The sequence below is a fragment of the Pyxicephalus adspersus genome, chromosome 4 (genome assembly GCF_032062135.1).
Source record: "Pyxicephalus adspersus chromosome 4, UCB_Pads_2.0, whole genome shotgun sequence".
Classification (NCBI taxonomy): Eukaryota; Metazoa; Chordata; class Amphibia; order Anura; family Pyxicephalidae; genus Pyxicephalus; species Pyxicephalus adspersus.
This window is the reverse complement of record NC_092861.1, coordinates 143,139,516-143,158,298: the sequence shown is the minus strand read 5'-3', so window position 1 is coordinate 143,158,298 and position 18,783 is coordinate 143,139,516.

Sequence of the window (18,783 nt, the reverse complement as noted above, 5' to 3'; positions counted from 1 at the left end):
AGCTGGGAGACTGTGGCATTCCCATGGGATGCAATTGTCCGTTCGCTCCCAAATGAACGACACCCTACCGGGCTTTTCAAGGGGAATGGGATTAAATCATTGACAATCCTATTTATTCATTTTGTAACATTTTTGTTCTTACTTTTGAAAAGTGTTCTTTTGTGCAGTCACTGACTGAACACTAGAGGGCAGCAGAGTGGCTGCAATGTCAGCTTCCTATAAGAAAACTACAAGTCCCATGATTCCTTGCATTGTGGATAATGGATGGGGGTGTTCACATTTGTAGTCTTAGCTTTGTACAGCACAATAGGAGGGCGACATAGAAAGACATTCTGAATGGAGCATGAATTGTAGCCATGGGCATTAAGGATGGGCGACAGATTTGTGGAACAACAGGAGAAAAAAGTAAAGATATAAAAATGTTTTTTGTATGTTTTTGGTTTTAGTGATATTTTAAGGTAGTATTTTTCAACCAGGGTTTCTCCAGAGGTTGCTAGGGGTTCCTTGAGCAATTTACATCTCTCTGATCAGTTTAACTGACACCAATGATCATTTTGGCTGTAAGAGTGACATTCTTCCCACTGGCCAGAGGCATTCTTCCTACTGATCAACACACTAATATACTGTGAGCAGTGGATATAGGAATTAGAAGGGGTTCCCTGAAAGTTATTTCAAGGGTCCCCCATGTTAAAAATGTCAAGAAAATCTCCATAAAGAGCTGCTTGAGACACATGTGCAGAAATCCTCATGCAGTTTATGAAGATCTGATTAGGAAAGATTTCATTGCACCCCGGGCAAAGCGCGGGAAGATTGTGAGCACAACGCCAAATGATTTGCAGCACTGACTCCAAGGTGCCAGCAATCTCATTTTATTGGAGGAGATGTAAAGTGAATTAAGGATTACGTATATGTTCTCATGTTATGCGCATGTGTACTCAGGGATATGTGACTGTGAGGGTTGGACACATGGGCAGATTTCTATACAAACTGATTTCTGATCCAATATACCAACCTAAAGTATTCCCCCTTCTATTGGGCTTCTATTTTTATGAAATACACTTTCAAAAGTGAAGCTGGGTGATTCAGAAAACATGCAATGGATTTTTAAAAATCATTTGCTAGCTAACGTTTTGAATCCTGGACAAGAGCCATTCCAGGTTTGCTGGATCACCCAGAAATGATCGCTCACATTAAACCAATGTTGTTGTGAGCTGGCATGTAAAGTGAGCGCATTTATATGATCTATTTATAAAACAGGGAATCTGATATTCCCTCAAACATTCCCTGATAGACAATCTTCCGGCTCCATGTGTTTCAATGGCACTAATTGATTGTCCACCAGGGAATGTTTGAAGGAATGTCAAATCCCCTGCTTTATAAATAGAGCCCAATGTGTAAATATGTACGGGTGCATTCATCAGCCAATAGGAGTGCAGGTGCCATTTTTCTTGTCCCCTGAATGCTGATCACTCATAATCCACATGCTGGTTTTGTCGCTTGGTACAAATCAAACATAAACAACCAAAAGGCAGAATATTTACCATGTGTATGAAATGTCCAGAAACTTCTGATGCGAAAATCGATCAGATTGATCGGCCAATGGATGACCACTATCAGGGATTTATTATCTCTCACTGAGATCACAGTAATCCCCCTTGCAATGCTTTTTGCTACTTCTCTCTGCAGAAAGACGAAGCCATCTTTGTTCAGGCATCATCCAAGGTTTCTAAATAGACATGCTAGTTTTCAAGGGGACACAATTGTGCAAATCCAGTGCAGTTCTTGGCTCTCTCTCTACAAAGTTAAAATATTGCCCTCATGGATAGGAAGGAGGGGGAGGGGGTCTGATTAGCACATAAGCAATGTTTAGGGAAGAAAAGAGGTTTCCTACAGTGTAACAGGTTTCTTACAACAACAACAATGTGCTATGCAGATCTTCAATAAGTTAGTAACAGATCCCAATCTTCAACATCTCATTTAGTATCAGTGTATTTAAATGCGTTTACTGACGCGTTTCGCCATCTTAATGCTATTAAAGGCTTATAGCACAGCAGATCTTTTCAATTTTTAACATTCACATCACCATTGCTGAGTAACCAGCAGTGATAAATCGGCATTCTCATCTCTTATATCGGCCTCTCCCGACAACATTCTAACCCAGAACAATGCAGGCCACTAAAAATGGAACCTTGGAGTGAATATTTAACAAACCCAGGGATAAGTGCTATTTATTCTCATTAGTTTTGCATCTCCTAGTGCTCTTTACTGCTGGTAGATCTCCTTTATAGAATAATGGTGAATAAAGACAGGAGAACCTTCCAGGGAATCAAGGACAGATCGTACAACTAAAGATTCACATTTGTGAATTCCATTGTGATTGTTCTGTATTGTCTGGAAATAAAATAACTCCTATTGCCTGCAGAATGAGCTCACAATGTGATTTGTGCAGTGTAGTTGCTATGGGTACTGCGCTTCGCAGCAGTACCATCCCCCTACCCTTAAAGGGAATATATAGTCCAATCAATATTTCTTTTTTTTAGATATACATGCAAAAAAATGAATTTGTTGTAATTGTATTATTATGTTTTTTTGTTAAAAAACATGTTTTTATTATGTAGTGTGTAGTTGTAAATATGTACATGGGGCAGCCATATTTACTTATTAAAGTGGATTCAATACGAAAAAAGAAATGGCTGAATAAAAAAGAAGTAATCAAATATCTGCCTCCGGTATTACCAAATACCACAGATAAAAAGGAATCATCTACTGCATTCCCTTTATCAGAGATGTGTCGATTTCTTGTGCCCCCCCTCTGCTACACTCAGTGGTTCCTTCCATCAGACTCCTCTTCTCTGCAGGACACAGTAATAATAAAGGAGGTGAGCAGAAGGAACCACCTAGCTTAGGGGGAGAAAGGAGATTTTCAGTGACCACTTTTTTTTTCATTACATCTGTGTTGAAGATCTAAGATTACTAAAGAATGTTCAGGAATTTTGACACTTCTGGTAGTGTCTGTAGCTGATACCCCCATTGAGTTATCGTGGTTTCTTCTGTTGGATTGATTCACTACAGGACATAGGGGCTGGCGGAAGGAACCACAGGGTGTATCAGGGTGTGGCATGTTTTGATTATGCAGTGTGTAGTTATAAATATGTACATGGGGGCAGCCATATCTGCTTAAAGTGGCTTCAACAAAAAAAAAAATTCTGAATAAAAGAAATAAATATTTTTCCTGCTACTGGTATTACCAAACGGCATTGATAAAAAAAAGGAATTGTCCGCTGAAGTCTCTTTATCAGAGATGTGTCAATTTCTTGTGTCCCCCCGCTACACTTAATGGTTCGGCCCATCAGCTTCCTCTTCCCTTCAGGGTGCAGTTATAACTTAGGAGGTGATCATATAATTTGGAAGGTACAGTGCACCGACAGGCTATTCAGTTGTTGCTGTCAACACCATAAAAGAAGAGCAGAATTAGTTTTGGGATCCCAGATGGACACAATGGGTCTCATTCAATAAAGCTCTGCAAGACTGGAGAAGATAGACTATCATAGGAGAACATGGAATGTATCTGGTCCAGAATTAAAAACATTTGACAACTAATAGCAAACTATTTTCAAGAAATCCATTCCAGGTTTGCTGTATTACCCAGGTTCTCCCATTATAGTTATCAGGTCCTCTCCTCCTGTAACACTGTCTGTATTAGTCTGTCATTTGCAATCCCTATTTAATGTACAGCGCTGCGTAATATGTTGACGCTATATAAATCCCGTTTATTAATAATAATAATAATAATAATAAAATGCAATACAAATGAATTTTGAATTTCCCGCCCCGCCCGGCCAAGGACGTACACACGCACCGAGATGACCGGGAACTCCCCTGGTGTCTCATCGGATGCAGAAGCAGGGAGAAGAAAGAAGACAGAGATTGCAGCGCTGGATGGCACGGGACCCCGGTGGATCAGGTAAGCGCTGTATTTACCAACCTTCCATAGGTGTTCCAACCCTGATTGTGACTCGGGGTTACCACTTTTAGCAACTTTTTTCTACCCCGAGTCACACTCGGGGTTACCGCTAGGGAGGTTAATGGCACCCTCATTCCTCCTGTTATGTGTTCAACGGGTCCCCATAAATATATTTTATCCTTTGCAGAGAACTGCATATAAGTAATGTCTGTGGCTACAATTCATGCTTTATTCAAATGTCTTCATTTGTAGCCACTCCATTGTGCTATAGAGAGCTGAAACTACAATAATAACACCCACTCACATTATACACAATCATGGGATGTATTCATATATATATGAATAATATATAGGAATCATTGGATGTATTAGGGCCGCTCTGCTGCCCTCTAGTGTCCAGCCATAAATGGCGAATCCCACCAGCGTACAATACACAGATTGACTGCACTTTTTCAAAGAAACAAAATTTATCATTCATAGAGGATTGTGTGCTTTCAGCTCTTTATTATTTCTTAATATAAAGACAGTGACCTTAGATCTCCTTTAGCCATCATGATTATGGATACTCCACAACTTGTAGAACTAGAGGTGAGTGCAGGTCAGGCTCTGCTCAGGACTGGATCTGCAATATTACAGAGATTGCTATTTTTGTAACTGTCTGTTACCAAGAAAAGTAATTTTTTTCATTATATAGAGTGTGGTGCCATCCACTAGCACTGCAATATGAGGATTATATAAAATCTTTGTAAAGGTTGTGATATCAGCAAAGTCAGGAGATTTATTACCCCGTTATATTACAGGAGGCTATAAGATGAGGTGGCTCTGGGGGCAATAAGCGTCATAATAATACAGATTCAGCATTAATATAGTATAGAAGGTTGCAGGAGAGTGAAATGTGCTATAAAATATTGATCATTATATAAAGCATTAATTAGCTGATGTTTTTTAAGTTTATTATTAGCTTTTAGCTCTGAGAACATGGTGGGCTGAGTGGGTAGCATTCTTGCCTTTGTAGTGCTATGTCTCCAGTATGACTCTCAGCCAGGATACTATAGGACATAGAAGCTTTTTTCAATTTTATTAAATACAAATTTTATGTTTTTAGAAATCAGCTGTTAACATTGCTATCAATATTATTATTAATAGCTTTAAAAGTCCTATTATCCATTTGAATTATTTGGTCCTGATTTATTAAAGCTCTTCAAGCCTTCTTCATCAGTGAACCTGTATGATCCAGCAAACCTGTAATGGATGTGGTCCAGGACTGCTAACAAATTGCAAATTACTTTTATAGAAATCCAGTTTTGCTGGATCACCCAGGTTCACTGATGAAAGTGTATCTTCTCTAGCCTCAGAGTGTTTTAATAAATTAGGCCCTTTGTGTCTTAATCACACCTTTACCTAATCCTGGTCACTTTTTAACCACTTTTTGCTAGGTATTTGCTAAAGGGGTCAATGGAAGTTTATGGAAAAAAGCAAGGAACCGCAGTACTGTCAAACACTGCACATCTAAACTTTGTCCTCCAAACGATATTTACGAGTTAGCTATTGTTTCGGTTGACAGTTGGCATGAACGGGCACTGTATAGACCGAGCAATCAAATACCATCAAACAGCCTTATTGTCCTTTGAAAAGAGAAAGGAAAGAGGGAAAGTCTCATGGTCAGGGCCACAGTCACCTGGTAAACATTGTATCTAGTTGCAACAGTAACTCTGTAGTCATGGACAAATTACTAGAAAACTGATAGCTGCAACAAAGTTTCTAGTGTGTCAGCACCCCTAGAAAGCCCTCAATTATTTGGGGCTGAGTAGTTACTCCAATAGTATTGTTTAGTAAATTATTGGTGCTAAAGGGATTTATATAGCGCCTACATATTATACAGCGAAGTACAAAGTCCATACCATAGCCATATGTCATTAACACTATCTAAGGTCAATTTTGGGAGAAGCCAATTAACCTAACTGCATGTTTTTGGAATCTGGATGGAAACCGGAGTACCCAGAGGAAACCCACACAAACACGGGGAGAACCTGCAAACTCCATGCAGATAGTGTGCTGGCTGGGACCTAAACCTGGGACCTAGCACTGCGAAGGCCTGAGGGCTAACATCTGAAACACTACGCTGCACTGTGCATTACCCACATTTTATGTAGTTCATTACTTGCAGAACAATTTCCATTGGCCACTCCCCTAAGCAGCTAACACTCTAATATGCGTTCCTCAATCACATGCATATATATCAATTCAGCTAGCAATAAGCAGGAACGCAATTCACCTGAACTAACCCACAGAAAGAAGAGAACATCTTGGGAGGGAATCAACAAGCAAAAATCAGCTGGAATAACCACTTACACTGACCAAACACTTCTCAGGCGATGTTTCAGATTGTGATAATCATTTTTAGTTACAGGTCGGTTCTGATAAGCTAGGAGCAGATAATGAGCATTTCACCTGAGGAGCCTGATAATGCACAGCAAGATTTTTTTTCAAATTGTTTTGCCCGGATTTCTCCCTCTTGTAGTCAGAACAGCAATCTGCAAATCTCTGCAAATAATCACAACATTGCCCTATGTATGGAATTGTGGGTTGATATGTTGTTTGCAGTAAATGTTCATTCTATATGAATGGCAATGACTGGTAATAAATGTCTCCACTTAGCTTAAGCCACCACAGGTAATAAAGAAATATATAAGAGTGGAAATATCTATCTGGATGTCCGCTCCAGGCTCCCTTCAGTGCTGATGACTACTGATCCGGTCTATATTTGAGCCCATAGAGGTTGAACAACCAATGCTTAAAGTTGTGTTTCTCTGCAAGCTTATGTAGATGTTGAAGAGCATGAATGTTAAAGGATATTTTCTTTTAAGTGAATGTTCTTCTATTTTGCCATTCACCAACTCCTGGGTACATTCCCCCATGCCTACTGTGCCAAACTCCAAGGCCAGTAGATCCTTGCTAAAATGAAGCAAATTTGGAAGGTCCAGAATAATATTGCTGTTTGGCTTACAATATTTGGTTCTGTTCAAGCTAACCAAATTTGGCTGTTTAAAGTACCCCATGGACAGCACTGCCTATTGTGTACATTTATTTGCTTGTCGCCATTTAATTTTTTACAACTGGCTGAATTGCCAATAAATATGGCGGTGACTGTGGTGGACAGTGGGCTCTCGTGCAGAATTGACTTGAGTCTTCCTTGATAAACTGACTTGGAGCCCCAATGGGATCCTCTGTTGGACCTCATGTAATGGAACACTGTTCACTTCCCTATGTCTGCCCCTGGCCTTGAGCATTTTCGTTAGTGGTCATCAGGGGACCAATGATACAATGGAATAAGTATTTTCAATGGCTTTTGTAGTCAGGGGTGCTCCCATTTCCTGACTATCAATGAAAGTGTTTACCACTGTTTCTATGAAAAAGTTAATCCCTTGTCAATTAAAATGGTGGTGAACCTTGAATTGGCTTGAACCTTGGAGCTCATTGCTATGATAATAAGTGGATAGAATCATATTTGGCTTGTAGGTGTCAATGGCAGCACCCCTACTAAAAACCACCAGTCAATTGGGGTCACTGATGTAACGAGCAGACAGCAGCCAATCGAAATTCTGCTCATGGCTTCCTGTAATATATGACATATTTGCAAATATCCTAATACAATGAGCCCCAATGACAGCAGAAGCAATGATGATGATGATGATGGTGATGATGGCTTTATAACACAGCTCCACACACTAACACTACAGTCTCTTCCAGATATAGACCCAACCAAGTCCCCAGACCAGTGGAAATCATCAATTATTGGCCACCTAGAATGTTCTATTTCTAACACAGCAGCAGAATTCTGATTGGATATTGACGTTATTCCCTTCCAGTCGAATTTGATTTTTATCCGAATCTGTGCAGAGACACTAATAATGAGTGCAATGTACGATGATTGTGTCCCTGTATGACATTAAACTTTCCAGAGAGGTCACAGCAGTCATTAATCTTTTCTCATCCAATGTGCGAGGTTAGTTAGAGCATTGTTAGGATGTGATGTTTATAAAATCCATAGAAGTATTGAGTACAGCTGTGCAGATTAATCTCAACACATGCTTAATAAAGATGACCATTTGGTCCAGCTGCTTTTTCTGGTATACTTATAACATGATCAAGATATTTCCATTGTGCTATACTTATGGTCTTGGCATAATTGCCAACTCTTGTACATTCCTGCTAATAGCAGCCGCTGCAATGTTAGGGCTCATGAATAGATGTCCCTTTTCATGTTTTCTATCATTATTAATAGACTGTCTGGAATGTATAAACATTTTAATTGAAGTCAAACTTCACCAAGCAGAATAAATACACAAATAAAATACTTAAAGATTTTGTAAACTTTATTTGTTTTACCATGTTTATAAGATAACAGCAGTGTGGGTACCCTATGGTAAAGATAGGCAGTCTCATGAAGCCCTATAGGACATTGATGGATCAAATTAAGCCCCCTGCTTTTTGCCCGAGATGAACAGTTGTGCTCGTCGCAGGCCACGATGGATCTTCACAGTGGCCACCAATAATTGTAGTGCCCTTTTCTTAGCACTCTTTCTATCAGGGATGGGCGTAGAGAGGTGTACAGTATACCACTACCTGATCACCCTGTGCCCTCCATGGGGTCAGTTTGGTGGGGAAACCCAAGTCAGTTCTGCACAGAACTCACTGTTGGCTATGTCACTGCTTTTTATAGTCAATAGACATTTGCCCCTACCATAAAAATACTAGTTAATTGTTTGCCCCCCAGGACAAAAGTTCTGGGCCTCCCCTGGTTGGCAAGGGGGGGGGGTTGAAATGGCAATCAATGGGGATTCTATATTATGCAAGCACTACCTGTCTGAAGTTCATCTGTCTGAGGCAAACATATTCATGCAAACCTTAAGCTACGTACACACGTCCAATGGTTCTCGCCCGATTATCGGCTCAGGACGAGATATCGGACAAGAATCAAGCGTGTGTATAGCGTCCTGGCAGGTCCATGGACGATGGACAATGAAGGATTCTAATGCAAGGGAAGGATGAAAATTTTGGCCCCGGTGCAGAGGAAGAGGCAGGTGCTACAATCGTATCTAATCTCACACTGTGCAGACATGAGATCAGGTGACGTATCCTGCCGTAACTGTAAAAAGTATTACTAATATCACTGCACATTTGTGAGATCTTTTTCAATGTCTGGAAAAGCCCCTTCCGCACATGCTCTGTATCAGGTATGCACAGAAGGAGCAGCCCGAAGCTTCCTATACCATGAGGCTCTGTTCTTTCATTCAGACTTTACCGCCACAGCGGTTGAAACAGAAGGGGGGGATATCCCCCTTTAAAAAAAATAGGGGGGAGAAAAACAAGTAAATTACGGTTAAAGGTCCACATACACAAGTTTCCATACTTGTCGAACTAGGAATGCCTGATTTTCACTGCAACTTAAAATTCTTTTGTTCCCCTAAGTCCCAAAAGAGTGCCCTATGATGGCACACACTAAATGATGAGGCAAAGACCCCCTAACAATTATAAGTATAGTAAACATTTCTATTTTATTGTAAATATTAACCATAAAATATTGCCATTTATCATAATTATAGTAAAGTTTTAAAATACACAATACATTTTCTCCATATCAAAAGTATACAGCTATTTACATGTTTGATGTATTGTAATACCATATATCCTACAATACTACATTCAATCTCAGACTACAATCAGCAACCTGCAGGGTAGTATATTACTTGATGACCTGATGAAGCAGATATTGTTCTGCGAAACGCGTCATTGTCTAACGTGTTTTTGGTAAACAGCCATTATCATCTACAGTGGTACTGTTTGTATCCAAAATCTTGTCTGTCCTGCAGTTTGGGGATTGTAGTCTGAGATTTAATGTAGTATTGTATGATATGTAATATTATTATTATTATTATAACTAATAAACAGGATTTTTATAGCGCCAACATATTAGGCAGTGCTGTACATTAAATAGGGTTTGCAAATGACAGATGCAGACAGTGACACAGAAGGAGGAGAGGACCCTACCCAGAAGAGCTTACAATCTAAGAGATGGGGGGAACCACACAATAGGAAGGATATATCAAGTATATAAAACATGTCAATAGCTGTATACCCAAGTGATTTTGATATGAAGAAAATGTATTGCGCCTTTTAACACTATATTATGATTATGATAAATGGCAATGTTTTATGGTTAATATTTACAATAAAATAAAAAAATTCTCCTAACTCTGGTATTCTACTCATGGGCCCACCAGTGCCGTAATGGGAAATACAGCCTTGTCTGTGCACATGAAAGGCAATCATGGGTTTCTCCTACAAACTATAAATTAGTTTGAACATGCAGGGTATAAGTTCATGGAAACTGTTCCTTTATTATATGTTTAAACCTAAAAAGAAAAATCTCAGTTTCTCATGTTTGGAATATACCCGGTGAGAGTTGTACTGACACTGGGCTCCACCTTGTCAAAGAACTGGTGAAATATTGTCTCACTAAAGTAAAGTCAATAGAGCATCATCAGAGGATCAGAGTGAATCATTCAGGGGATGTTAGAGAAGAGATGAAAACTATGATAGAATCCTTGCAAGAAGTGAAAGCATTGCAGGCGTTTGTGAAGAGATGATTTGCCACTGATAAGCTATTATGCTGTTCTATACACACTTGTAGATTCTCAAGTGCTGGGCAATGGGAATTGATATTAAAGAATGCATCAACATATCTAAACTCAAAATTGGAGTCTTGTTTTAGACTTCAGTCACATTTTCTCTCAAACATGTTTTTGCATTCTATACTAAGGAAGCCAATTCATTTAAAATGGAGTGAAATTGCAACTTAACATACAAAAGAAGCACCTGCAGCATTTTCAATATTTCACAATAAGGAACACTACATTGTCGTGGACTATGGACACATTGGCAAGTATTGCTCATGTGCGTTAATGTGCCATTTTTTATGAATATTACTGCATATAAGTTCTATTATGCATTATGGTAACACATATTTTATCAAATTGTACGGGTGCAAAGAGGGCCCTTGAATATACATGGAACATTAGGGCCCAGTTACACATTGGAAACCTTGAAGAGGAAAAGGGAAATTAGCTTCACCAGAAAGTGTAGAAGTTTATTGATAACTCTTCTACTATAGTTGTATAAATGGGATAAAAACCAGAGTGGATCAATTCTTGGTTCATAAACCAGTCTAGGTATTGGGAAGGTAAACAGCTGTGCCCATACACCACTGATTTCATGCCACTCCACCAATACAAGTCTATTTTACCCACTTATTTCTGGAGATTTTCAATACTAATGCTGCACCCTTACCTGTCTATGTCCACTCAACTCTTACTTATAGTTCTATGCATTACCTGTCCATTGTGCACCAACTTTTTCTTGGTGACAATAATGTAACACCATTACAATGCCGGCACACCTTATTAGTTGATTTTGATAGTGTGATCTTTCAGGTCACTCAGTCCAGCCCTTCTTGGCAAGTAAAACAGTATCAAAATTTCAACTTACAAAAAAAAACATAAAACAATAGAAGACTAAGCAGGACGGCTAGCACTCTTACCTTTGCAGCACTTGGGACCCGGGTTCCATACTTTACTTACTCCATCTTTCCATTACTAATATTCTTCCTGTGCCACTCTCTGTGGGATTGTACTGACTAGTGGTGGTTTTCGAATTCGGGTTGTCCCTATATTCAACTCGAAAATGACAGTTCCAAATCGGACAGACCCTACCCGAAAAACAAGGATTCCGACTTTGTGAATTTGTGGTTAAAAATATGTTTAAAAAAAAGGTGAACTCCAGATGAACTCTCAATAGAGTTTCTCCATTGAAAGTTCATCTGAGTTCAGTTACCACGGTCACTGGGCTGTACTTATCATTGATAAGTACAGCCCAGGGAGCGTGGAAAATTGCGGTCACAGCTAATAGGAAGCACCCAAGTGCTTTCAATCAGCTGTGATTGCAGATGAACTCTCAATGGAGAAACTCTCAATGGAGAATGCAGAGTTCAGTTACCACGGTCACCGGGCTGTACCGGGAACTTTGCGGTCACAGTTGATTGGAGGAGGCACGCGGACTGCTTCCAATTAGCTGTGACTGCAGATGAACTGCTGTTCCGTATGTGTTCTTGGATAGAGATTCTCTATCCAAGAACACATACTATAGTTACGCTATGGCTTCAAAAGGGCTTTTGCAGTTCTACACAGTCCCGAAAAAAACCCGAATCCCCCCCCCCCCATAGACTTTAATGGTGTTCGAATTCGGCGTTCGATCACCCGAAAAATATTGGGCTATTTGATCGAATAGCTGCCGAATCGAACACTCAGCTTTTCGACCAACACTAGTACTGCCCTCCCCTTGTTCCCATACTAAAGCCTCTCTCTGCCATCTCTTCTCACAAGGTTTGAAAGTAGGAAGAAAAAAGAAGGTGATAGTAGCCAACACAATAATGTCATCGCCTAAGATTCAATGCTGCAAAAGAATTTCTATCTCCATAGAACATCCAGCAGCAGTGGCAGAGGATTTATATTTACATTTTCAACACATTAACTTTGTTTAACTTCCTTTAGGAAATCCAAATACCAAATGTACAACTACTTTTTGAATGTGAAGCATTGCTCTAGCCAACACGTGACAACTATCATGTGTCATTAAATAAATGGGTTCCAGAGCATTCATTAAAAATGCATCTGCACCTACAGCTTCATTTTAATCCCCCTACAAAGTCATTTTGCCACCCTCATGTAGGCTTTGTATTAAAGTAGGAGGAGAAGATGTTGCAGATTCACAAACCTGGCCACACCTGGTCCTGCCGTCTGCTTTCTGGATTGACAGCACCACCTCCATTGTTGAAACCATTATGAGCCACAGTGTCAAGGGGGGGTAGCATGCGAGACACAAAAAGTAGAGTTTTTGGTTACTTTATGAGGTTTTTTTACTACAGTATTTGATATTTGTTTAAACTGTAATATTGGAGCCTTTATATATTATTATATTTTATCTTGAGAGCACTACTAATACTGCTTAGGGTTGGCTCTCTGATGTAGCTGTAGCCTTGTAGGAGTCAACCTCTGCATTTTATTCAGGTACTTGGAACAGTGAGACCTCCTTGACTTAGATTCCAACTCTATTTTTCATCTATCTGGGAGTTTTAGGTGTTCTCTCCCACCTTTGTGTTTCTCAGTTCCTTTTAGAGAAAACCATTTATAATAGGCACAGTTCACAGACCAAATAAATAAAATTATTGACGGATCTAAAACGTGAGTTGACTTTGAAAAAGTGGGAGCAAATATTAAAAAGTAACTAAAATCCTTAAATGGGTGTGCAAATTCAAAAAATGTATTCATGCAAATTGGCCATACACTATAAAAAGGTCACCCTGGAAATAGAGTCCAAATAAACACAAAGATTGAGGGATTTACCTCCACAGGATTTACCAACATCTAGGTGAAAGGTTTCCCTTCACCTTCTGATATGTCTACATAAATTTATTTACCATCTCCCCATTGGGATAAAGAAGGCAATATTTGAAAGATTTACCCATTCCCATAACCATTTTAACCAAAGTGTCAACTTTAAAGAAACTTCGCTAAAGAGCAAGAAGAAGACCAAGGACTTACCACCGGTATTGCCTTGTTCTGCATTGTGTTATTGTCTGGAGATGCCCATCTTGGACTTTGCTTCCTCATGTCATAGTTGGGGAAATGAGCATGAAGCAGCAGGAAAGGTAGAGTGCAGATCCATATAATGAATGAAGCAGAAGCAGGGAGATTCGTGCACTGCAGGCCATCAGTTACAACTTCCATTCCAGCAAAGAGAACAGAGAGCAGCACAATGGTGGCACCAAACAGCAGCCAAGAAGCTGTGCTGTTAGATTTTATATTGCAAATATACAGCTATGTGATTTTAAGGAGTATCCAAACATAGTAAGTGTAGTTCTATTTTTTAGGCAGAAAAAAATGTATTTTCACGTTACTAATATTTCTAGATATTCCATTTAAGATAGAAAATTATTACTCATACTTTTGCACCTGTCACTGGAAAATATCCAGAACTATTTCACAATGGTTGTCACAAGATCTGGAAGTGACCCCTATAGCATCACCTTTCCAAAATATCCAAAGAAGTTTTAAAAGCTTAGACAATGCTTACCTTCCACTGTGCCTTGGAACACATTTTATTGTTCAGCCCAACAGGTGCTCCTTACCGACTGCTGGCTTGATTTTTTTTAATAGAATTTTTAAACTGTTCTTTGTGGACTTTCATGATATAATCCTAAGCAAGCTGCGTAGTTCCTTGCAACGTTTTGGTGAAGTCCTGACACAGCAGCTCAGCATTGTGATGATAACACAATAGAATTCTGCTTGGATACTCTTTCACTTTGCAATTCTAACAAAATAACTTCGAGCAGATTATCGTTCCATAAATAAACCTATCTTGAGCATTGCAGTTTAATTAGTTTACTTACTGTTGCACATCATCTTTGAGTCCTGTCTGGTTGTTATTTATTGGTTGTCTGCTCAGGGTTCGGTGATTCTGCTTTCAAAAACAAATTAATTTTGAAAGTTTCTACAAAACTGAGGCTGTCATAAATTACTTACCATGCTTCACAGGAACGTTTTATGTACTTTAAGGCATTAAAATTTAATTTTATTTGTACCGTACAATCATGCGCTGTTAGATTTTTTTCACTTTGGTTCATAAGACTAAGCAATTTTAAACTTACCTCTTTTGGTGCATCCATTAGGTTCCATTGCAAACCTTTAACCTGTTGTCCTTCTGTCTCAAGCTTTGAATCCATTTAAATTTTCTTTGTGTCTGCATAACGAGTGCTCTCTGTTTATAGCAGTGCATTTATAAATCTTTTTTGTTCTTTAAATGTACTTTTAAACATTTCTTTATTTTTGATTGGCATCAATTTCCAAGCTCAACAACCCAATAACCTTATTTAGCCCGGATTTGTCCAAACAAACTGTTCATGCACCAGAATTGACCCAACATCTGTCCTTCAATAGAAAAGTGCTTTACTGTACTATTCATTAGTATTGGTCGAATATCTCACTATTCGATTAGACATCTATTCGATCGAATGGGGAGATATTGTTCGGGTGAACTGCAAGAGCAATCAGGGGAGCAGAGCCGATAGATCTCTTGCAGCCCTTTACTAGTTGTATGGGTTCTTGGATAGAGTTTCTGAGCTGTCATCAGGGTTTACCTTTCCTCCTCCTTTGCCAATCACAGAGCACTAGAGGTGAATGGATGGGGAGACTTGTCAGTACAGCCGTAGGAATCATCCTGTCATTGTGGGATAACCTGTAAAAAAATAAAAAGCTAGTAAAACAAATCAAACATATTCAATACATTACTTTAACATTAATTTTTTTTTTAACACATTTTTTACAAACACATTTGCCCTGTCGAATCCCATGTTTTCGGGTCGGGTCTATCCGAATTCAAACAGCTATATTGGGATCAAAATATAAGGACAACCAGAATTCGAACACCAACACTACTATTCATTATTACTCCATTCATTAGGTTCTAACTATGGTCATTCGTTCACCATGTTTGCCCATTGATTTGACTACAAAAATGTCCTGGTTTTATGTAGAGAATCAGACCGACACAGGGGAGGGGTCTTTTAGCTCCTGGAGAAAGCTAAAACAGGTTTACCACTTCCTAGGTATATTTCCTAATTTAAAACTAAATAAAAATTTCAGCCTGGTACACAGGGTAAGTAGGCTGGTATTGCTCTTGCTAAGTACATACTATCCCATAATCCCCTCAGAAATGGAGGGCATTTTGGGGGAATTACTTCAAAAATTGTGCACCCCAATACTAGGGGGCATGTGGGCTGGTATTCAGATAGCAATATTCAATGTTGCTAGTTAAAAGACCTTTTCTCTGCTAAACAGTAATTTCCATGCAAATATTTCCCCCCATTGACTTCAATGAATCTCACTGCCATATGGTACATGGGCAAGTTCTCTCACCAATAAACAGAAGGGGGAAGAAGCTCAACTGTATCTGGAATTTTGACCCAGCAGGATTTGAGTCAAACAAGATTCGTTCAGGGTCATCCTGCCCAAAACTGCAGCACAAATGCCAGAAAAATCTTAAGTGAATTTATCTTGAGAAATTGAATGAACCCAACACCTAATTAATATTACAAAGCTACACCTGATTCATTCTTCTCTTTGAATTAAATATGTGAGAATGTCAAGGAAACATTAAGGTTTGTTGATATGAAATTAATAGGATAAATAGGGCATAAATAGGATAATAGACAAGCATACTTTAATGGCCCATGTCACACATTTGTGTACCTGCTTTATACAGAATGTTCTACTTTTAGGTGTATGTTGACCCTAAATACTGTATATGACTCTAGTGCCAAAGCAAATTAATTAAAGATGAAGGATTTTTGTCCTCAAGAGGTAAATGTGATCACTTAATATTATATATAATATTATATATACATATTATATATTATATTATATATATTATACTATAATATAATAATAATATTATGAGGACCTATTTGTAAAAGTTGACTTCTAAATAAACCCTTAAATCGGAACCAAACAATTAAAATGATCCTTTAAAAAAAAACCTCCAGGAAGAGATGAAGTGGAAACAAACCCATGATACTCATCTATTACCATTCCAATACAGGGTTCCACCAACTTTCTTTTTCTCTTCTTCCTGAAGAAGATCTTTGGCCATCTTGATTGGCCAGGCCGAGATGATGTAACTCCTGCGCAAACACACGAGTATTATATAATCCCAGCACATGCAAAGGAAGCCGAGATTACCAGATGTGCAGCTCTGCAAAATTTGACATCTGGGTAGTGATCAGACAGGTAAGGACGGTTATTACTAAAGGGACATCGCCTGTCTCTTTCTGCAATATCCACCTGCCTGAATCGCCATTGTTCAAAGTTCCCCTACAAAAAAAGTGCCCGGGTTTTTTGTTTACAGCTGACCTTTCTGCTTCTGGGGTTCTGCAAATCTTGCCCTCCTCCACCAGAAAAAAAAATTCTGCAGGCATCCATTTCATGCAAACGTCAAAAGTTGTTGAAAGAACCACTTGAAGAACATATGTGAATGTAATGTACTGCTTCTCTAACTTTGTTCTTTCATCATTTTGAAAAAACCTAATTCTGACCTGTAAGCCTAGTAATCATATCCAGTGTGTTCTCCCTTACAAATTTCCTAAGCTGTGACATTACTTATTAGACTCTATTCCAGGCTCTGAAAACATATGCTCTCTTCCTGCAGTAACTTTGTTATAATGGCTCTAACAGCCTCTTAAACCCATTTCGTGGGACCAGTTGTTAAGAAACAGGATGTGCCTGACCTTAAGTGTCTTTTTCTTTAAAAGCAGAACTGTATTGCTCTTTTACTAGTTCTAATGCTCAATGTCCATACTGCAAGTTACAAGAAAACTGGGAACCCAAGTAGATACTTCAAAAAGAGCCATTAAAGCCTAACGGGGCCATGCTAGCAAGTTCCTTGTTGAAGTTTGGTTAGTTTTGGCAAACTTTACATTCATTTAAGATAAAGCTGATCTCTGGGTTGGTAGAGCTAGGCATGACTATTTACTGATAGGGCTATGTCTATGTCTACAGCAGCAGGTGTGATAATATTGTAGTCATTTCATTGCTTAAAGCAGAATTAAACTCACCCATCCCCATTTAGTTGCAGGGTGCTGCCTTCTTTATTTCCACATCCCAATCTTCAGCCATCTTGATTGGCCAGGCTGGGAAGACATAATTCCTGCTTAGGCATGCGGAAGTTCTTTCAGTCCCAGCACGCACACGGGAAGTTGGCATTGCCAGGCATCCTGACACCCAAAAATCAACTGCTCAGGCACAGCTTAGATTTTTGGCATTTACCCGGCATGGTACAGACTGGTAGTATGGATTAATGCAAAAGGCACATCACCTCTCCCCTTCTGCACTAATAACCTGCCTGATTGAAAATTGTTGTCACCCTATTATAAGAAATGTCTATCGAATGTTTAAATGTTACAGGGGCCAGTCTTACTGCCATGTTTAGACTACATCATATACTGCATATCTTAATATAGATTCCCCTATGCTCCACTTTGGTACCCCTATTTATGACCCTTAAAAATTGCCATGGGTCGAGGGTAATTTTTAATTCTTATCCTTTTTTTATAAGGATCAGCTATTTTCAACCACAATACTATGGAGCCCCAGGGTTCCTCCAAAGGGTTCCCTGAAGTGTGTCTGATTGACCTGCATTGTTCTGGAACCAATACCATGTGGAAGGGCCAGCAATATGACCCTAGTGGTCTCTATCTATATGGGTGGCATTCTAGACACAACTGTGAGGGAGGCATTCTTTCCATATTGGCTATTAAAGTAAGATTTTCCTTTTGACCCCAATAAGTAGGCTTTAACAGGGGTTCCTTGAGACCTGCACATAATTTTCAGGGTAAAAAGTTTATTGTAGATTATATACTGTTGACCAATAAGGACTGTACTGTAGCAATAAATACATAGTGATAAGCCTTTAGTTTCCCATTATGTATTATTGTACATTGTATTGTACATATTATTGTACAAGTTTAAATTTAATGCCCCAGGGTCACCTTGATGCCACTGTGGCTAAAGATTTGGGGTAGAAGGTCCCCAATAACCCCGGTAAATACTTATTTATACTCCAATTTATATTCATCAAAACTGATTTAAATTATACAAAATTACCTTCCATAATGCAAATAAAATATTGTAGATTCTCTTTAAAAACTA